Here is a 7,050-nt window from a genome sequence, read left to right as displayed (position 1 = left end):
AAGAGGCCTCCTCCTCGGAGTTGGCTTCCAAGGGGGCGAGATGATAGTTTCAGCAGGTTAGTGTGGGTATCCATAAACACAGGAGCCTGCCCTGATTCTTGTCTGCAACCCTGGCATCCTGCAGGTGTTCCTCACATCGCTAAGGCCTGAGAGGAGAAGGCAAAGACTTCTGGGAGAGGCTGACAGCAGAGAGTGCCTGAAGCAGCCATCCTCAGTTTCCTGAGGCTCCAAAGCAGCATGAGAGAATCCCAAGTTTTCCTGGGTCTCCAAGAAGTGCATGAGAGAGAAGCAGCCCATGGATCCTGATGATGAAGCCGATGGACAGGTAACCACACCTGAGGATCAGGCAGAGGGCAGCTTAATGGTGACAGATGACACCCAGGTATCAGATGCCTCTCCACCTTTAATGCCTTTTCAGTGAATGAGGCTTAGAATTCAGACAGAGTCTTAAGGGGCATGGAGACTTTTACAGAGATTATCAAGTTATAAAAATTACAAAGTAGACATGAATTTCTATACCCATGAGATGTATTTCACTCTCTGTGAATAGCTGTTTGTGTGTCTGGAACACCATCGGACCCAACTGAGAAGTGTGTGAAATTGCTCTGAAAATGAGCTGATTTAGAGCCAGTATATCCTGGCAAATTGAGGCTGTGTCCCCTCTTCCTCAATCACTTGTGTCACAATCAGGAGGCATACATGTATGCATTTCTCCATCATTCACTCACTGATTCCCTCAGAAAACATGAAAATCCTGGGTGAACTGTGGAGCTCCATAAATGTGAGTGGAGAGGGGAAGTGGAGCTCTAACACAGCGCCTTGGATTTGCATGTTTTTATTTTTAGCTTTTTTGTTTTCTAAAGTTTTACCTATCCTGTCACTCTATCTTCACAGCTCCAACACAAGTGAAGAGAAGAAGATGGTGTTAACTTCGCTGTACAGGTGATGAAAAGGAGAGAGACACTGAGATGTGACCAGAGTGACACAAAAAGTTAGGGCAGAGCTAGGGGGGAAAAAAATCCTTCTGTTCTTGACTCTGTGCTTCATGCATCTAGGTAGAAGGACATGGGAACATATGTTTGGGTTAAAATTGCCATCAGCTCCCAGAGGTCAAAGCTCGAAAAATTTGGGCAACAAAAGAAATCAAGCAATAGTAGACTATACTCCAAAGAATATGATCAAAATTCATGGGTCTCTACCAGTAGACATAAATATAAGAGAATAGCCAAACTTCCCTGCAGAAGAATTACAAATAATTTATGGATGTATTACCTGCTCAAGGAGGGAATTGTGGGCTGTGCCTAGTGAAGTCTTTTAGAGGAGGGGGAGGGGGGAAAGGAAGAGGAGGAGAGGGGAAGGGAGAAGGAGGAGGAGAAGAAAGAAGGAGGAGGAGGAGGAGGAAGTGGAGAAGAGGAAGAGAGGAGGAAGGAAGAGAAGGAGGAGAAGGAGAAGGAGAAGGAGGAGAAGAGGAAGAGGATGAAGAAGGGGAAGAGAAAATGGAAGGAGAGGAAGGAGAGGGAGAAGAAAAGGGAGAGGGAGAGGGAGAAGGAGAAGAAGAAAGCAACCCAGCAGCCACGGCCAACACAGCAACCAGACAAACACCACCTCAGCCAGGTGCTCAAGGTCAACATCAACAGTGATAGGTCATGTTGGCAGTATGTTCCCTTGATATGATGTAAAGGCACTTTACCTTTGTGATCTGCCTCTCAAAACCCAAAACCTCAGCTTAACCATGAGAAAAAATGTCAGACAAATCCCAATTTATGGACATTCTGCAAAATACCTGACCAGTATTTCTCAAAACTGTCAAGGTTTCTCAGACTTTGACGAGTCAAAGTCTGAGAAATTGTCACAGCCAAGAGGAGCCTAAGGAGACATGATGACTAAAGGTAAATGTAGGATCCTGGATAAAGGGTATTAGACAACATCTAAGGAAATCTGGACAAAGCATAGACTTTACTTAATAATAATTTATTGATTTGGGTCCACTCATTGTGACTAGTATCCTATCTAGACATGAGCTGTTAGTAATACGGGAAACTAGGTACAGCGGTATATAGGAACTCTGCAAATTTTTATGAGTGTAAAATAAAAAGTATGTTTAAAATGAATAAATTTTAAAAACAAAGACGAAATAAAGATAAAATTAAAAAGGTGCAATTAATTTATTGCCAGCATTACAAGGGAGGTGAAGGTAGCATAAGTCTTTATCCTCCTTACCATGAATCTGTCAAGTTTGCAATCAGCTTTTATTGAAGTAGTACATAAAGGGCTGCATTCCTAACACAAATATATGGTCCTTCCAGTGCCTGGCAGATCCCGGATAAACAATGTCATCTCCAGAAGCTCTGTTCTTCCAGTTCAGTTAGCCTATGTACATCATTTTGGTCATAATTCAGCTGTACCTAGAACTTGAGACTCTATTACATTCATTTGTTTTATTTTCAGAGCCCAGAAAGCTGTGGGAGATTGGGAGTCAGAATGCCTTTGAATATCACCTAAGTTCCATGCTTTTCTTATCCTGTTTCTTTAACTATGAATAAAGACAGTGATGGTCCCCGAAACAGTACAAGGTTAACAGTTACAAGGTTTGTGGAAGCCTTCTCTACCTAGAAAGGGTTTTGGAGTTTTATTTGGGCATGCCTTTATCTTTGGAGAGATTAGGGTTTCCTGAATTTTTTTTCTTCTCTTAAGCATCCCTCTGGCTTATTCCTCTCAATCCAGTTCAACAGACGTTTGTCAAGTATCATTGATGTGTTAGGCACATTAAGAAATACCTCAGTCAGGTAATGGCATTCCCAGAAATACAAGAAGATGGAGAAACCTGGGCTTGCCAGAATTCTCATGGGAATTGCTGTATGTGACTGGCCAGATAGATAAACTGCCCAGAGTAGGGATAATAACCACAGAGGCACGTATCAATTATAATGCATTTGGTCACTGGGAATTGAAAATCCAAATGGAAATAACCTGAACCAGGTTGTTTTTATTTATTTTTTATGGCTGTTTTAGCTCGCTTTTTCACTGCCGTGGCTAAAAGATGTAGCCAGAACAATTGTAGAAAAGGAAAAGTTTATTTGAAGGCTTATAGTTGCAGAGGTCTCTGTCCATAGGCAGCTGGCTTCATTCCTTGGGCTTGAGATGAGGCTGAACATCATGGCGGAAGAGTATGGTGGATGGAAACAGCTCACATGATGATCAGGAAGGAGAGCGAGGGAGGGAGGGAGGGGGAGAGAGAGAGAGACAGAGAAAGAGAGAGAGACTCCACTTGACAGACACCAAATATACTTCAAAGGCATGCCCCCACTAACCCACCTCCTGTAGCCACACCCTACCTACCTTCAGTTACCACCCAGTTAATCCCATCATGGGATTGACTCACTGATTGAGCTAAGGCTCTCACAACCCAATAATTTCTCCTCTAAATCCTCTTGCATTATCTCACACATAAGCTTCTGGGGGACCCCTCACATCCAAACCATAACATTCCACCCCTGGCCCCCAAAAGGTCATGACCATCTATCTCACAATGCAAAATACATTTCGTCCATTTCCAAGAGTCCCCAGTCTCAACAATTCCAAGATTTCCTAAAGTTAAAGTCCAAAGTCTCCTCTGATACTCAGAGTAAGTTTGCATCGTGAGTGTTCCTGTAAAATTAAAAAGCAGTTTACAAGTATACAATATGTAAAGGTACAGAGTAAACATTTCCATTTACAAAAATAAGGCAGGGAAAGAAGGAATAGGACCAAAGCAAGACCAAAATCCAGATGGGCAAATAATTCCTGTAGCTCCTCATCCAGCATCCAGGCCATATGGCATTGGCCTTTCTGTTGTCTCTCTTTGGGTCCTGTAGCTTTCTTTGGTGGACGTTCCACACTATTGGCATTTCTTAATCTTGGCGGACTCCACTGCAGCTTTGACTTCCTCTTCACATTTCCACACATTGCCCTCTCAGGGGCATCCAACAGAGTCACTGAGCCTGGAGCACTTTGCCTGGCCTCCCACGCCTTCCTTTGAAATCCTGGTGGAAGCCTCCATGACCTCCTAACTCTAGCATCTTGCATTCCTGAAGAACCAGTACCACATGGTTGGCACCAAGGTCTGCCACCATCTCAAGCAGTAGCCAAGCTTCCAGGGACCCCGGCTGCAGTAGCCTCTGAGTGCATGGGTGGCTGAGCATGTTGAAAAAACTTCCTCAGTCCCTTTATGCAAGAAAGGTACCCCATGGCTCTCTTCTCAAGAGGATTTTTACTTTTACTTCCTTGAGTCTGAGATGAATATGATCTTGCCAGTTACTGAGATGCCCTCAAGCCCTTTCTTACTGTCTCTGGGCAAAGTCTTTAGCATTTCTTCAGTGGCAGTAAAGTCTTTAGCAACAGTAACTTCCTTAGCCCCAGTTTTACTCCCACCTTTCAATTTCAAGTTTTTCAAATTTTTTGCTCTGCATTCTGCTCCTAATTCTCAAAATAAATTTGGCTAAAAGCTGCCAGCATTATCCATGTCACCACCTGAATGCTCTGCTGTCTAGAAATATCTTCTGCCAGATCAAGAAGTTCATCACTTTTTTGTGGGGGGTGGGATACTGGGGATTGAACTGAGGGGCACTCAGCCACTAAGCCACATTCCCATCACTATTTTTTTTGTGTGTGTATTTTATTTAAAGACAAGGTCTCACTGAGATGCTTAGTGCCTTGCTTTTTGCTGAGGCTGGCTTTGAACTTTTGATCCTTCTGATTCCATCTCCCCAACCACTGGGATTACAGGTGTGCACCACCGCACCTGGCCAAGAAGTCCATCACTTTTAAAATCAAAGAAAGTCTCAAGACATGAGTAAAATGCAGACAACTTCTCAGCCAGAACATAATACAAATGGTCTCTAATCCAATTATCAATAGCGTCCTCTTTTCCTCTAAATCCTCTTGAGCCCTGCCTTCACTGTCCATGGTCCTATTGTCATTCTGGTCTTCTGAGCTCACACCAGAATTGGCCATAAGCTCTACTGACAACAATATAAAGCATTTCCAACTTGCACTGCCAAACATCTCAAAATTTCTCCAGCCAATTCCAAAAAGCTCCAAATGCTGATGAACCACATAGTCAGGTGGGTCACAGTAACAACCCCACTCATGGTACGAATTTCTGTTTTAGTAAGCTTTTTCACTGCTGTGGCTAAAAGATCTGACCAGAACAATTGTAGAGAAGGAAAAGTTTATTTGAGGGCTTATAGTTTCAGAGGTCTCTGTCCATAGGCAGCTAGCTCCATTCCTCAGACTTGAGGTGAGACTGAACATCATGGCAGAAGAGTATGGTGGAGGGTAACAGTTTACATAATGATCAGAAAGCAGACACAGAAAGAGAGAGAGACTCCACTTGCCAGACACCAAATATATACCCTTCAAAGCCATGCCCCCACTGACCCACCTCCTGAAGCCACACCCTACCCACCTTCAGCCACCACTCAGTTAATCCCATCATGGGATTAATTCACTGATTGGGTTAAGGCTCTCATAACCAGATAATTTCTCCTCTAAACATCTTGCATTGTCTCACACATGTGCTTTTTGGAGGACACCTCACATGCAAACTATAACATTTGCTCACCTAACAATAAGATCTATAATTTAGGTGAGCTTCACATTTCAATAGTATACATTGGCTTATCCATAGCTTGAAGGACTCAATTTTTCATTCTTTTGTTCTCTTTTCTACATTGATGGTTTTAACGTAAAAGTAACTACTCTCAGAGTATTGAGATGGCTGCCAGCAGCAAGGAGGGCTCTTGTCTCCTTGTTCACAATGTTTATTATGGGGAGGGCACTGACAAAACCAAAGTCACAACCCATGACCTTGACCACACCTACCTCTAGTCTCTTGCCAGTCCCTAAGTCTGAATTATTCCTTTTAACATTTGAAATGTTTATTAGTACTTTGTGTTATTTATTTTTTATGTTTATTTGTTTATAGTCAGTTCCACCTCTGAAATATAAGTTCCATTAGATCATGGGTTTCATCTTGGTCACCATAGGTCCCTAAGTCACTCTTTCTAAGGAAACTAAGTCCCTTCCTCAGTCCATAAGAATGAATCTGCTGCAAAGATTCCTCCATTTCTGCCTCCTTTCTATGCCCATAATGCCTCCTGCCTGAGTCCTGACAATTAGGCAGGGGTGCTGCCAATCAGGGTTTTCCTGGAATAAGAAAACCATAGATGTCCCTGGGGGTGTGTCAATTGAAAACAGTCTGAGTTGGTATAGTCTGGGTGGAAAACAGGACTGGTGACTAGAAAAGCCTGGGTAGAGATGGAGACAAGACTGATGCAAGAATTGTTCTTTAAGGAGGAAGACTGGTGGTAATAGCAAGGTTAGTAGACAAATAGGTGAAAAACAAGATGGTATGAGGAGAGCAGTTCAGGATTAAATTTGAATAGGAGACAGGCATAGCAGAGCTCCTCTGTCAACATTCCTGAGCAGAGTAACCATACTTTTACATGTTGATGTTCCATGAGTACTGTAAAACAATAGTCCTTCATATTTCAAGAGCATTTTATAACTTATAGAACTTGCTCTCAGATATTATCTCCTCTCACTGTCACAGCCATTCCATGGTGGTTGGCTTGAGTATTCCCATTCTATAACTGGAAAAACCAAGTTTCAGAGCAACTACCCAAACAACACACAGCTAAGAATATCTGGATGCAGGTATTCCCCTACAAATCCTGAGCTCATTTTCCCTCAGTTGAATTGGAAATTGGGCTAATGTCCTGAGATGGCAATAAATTTAAATCCCTTTAGGCTATGTTTTCTGTTTTTCTTTCTTTCTTTCTTTCTTTCTTTCTTTCTTTCTTTCTTTCTTTCTTTCTTTCTTTGCTGTTGTTTAGAGTTGGGATGCTGTAAACTTTTATATACATGTGAAATTTTCCATGATAAAAAGGTTTTACAATTTAAAAGACCAGAGTTAAGTTGCTTGGTCAGCTCCTGGCTCTGCAAAGAGGAAGTCAGGCCCCAAGGAAGTCAGGTGCTGAAAGGTTTGAGCTTCAGAGCTTGAAGATTTGA

This window comes from Spermophilus citellus (assembly GCF_964194105.1).
Source record: "Spermophilus citellus genome assembly, chromosome: 17".
Classification (NCBI taxonomy): Eukaryota; Metazoa; Chordata; class Mammalia; order Rodentia; family Sciuridae; genus Spermophilus; species Spermophilus citellus.
Note: the sequence above shows the minus strand (reverse complement) of the source record.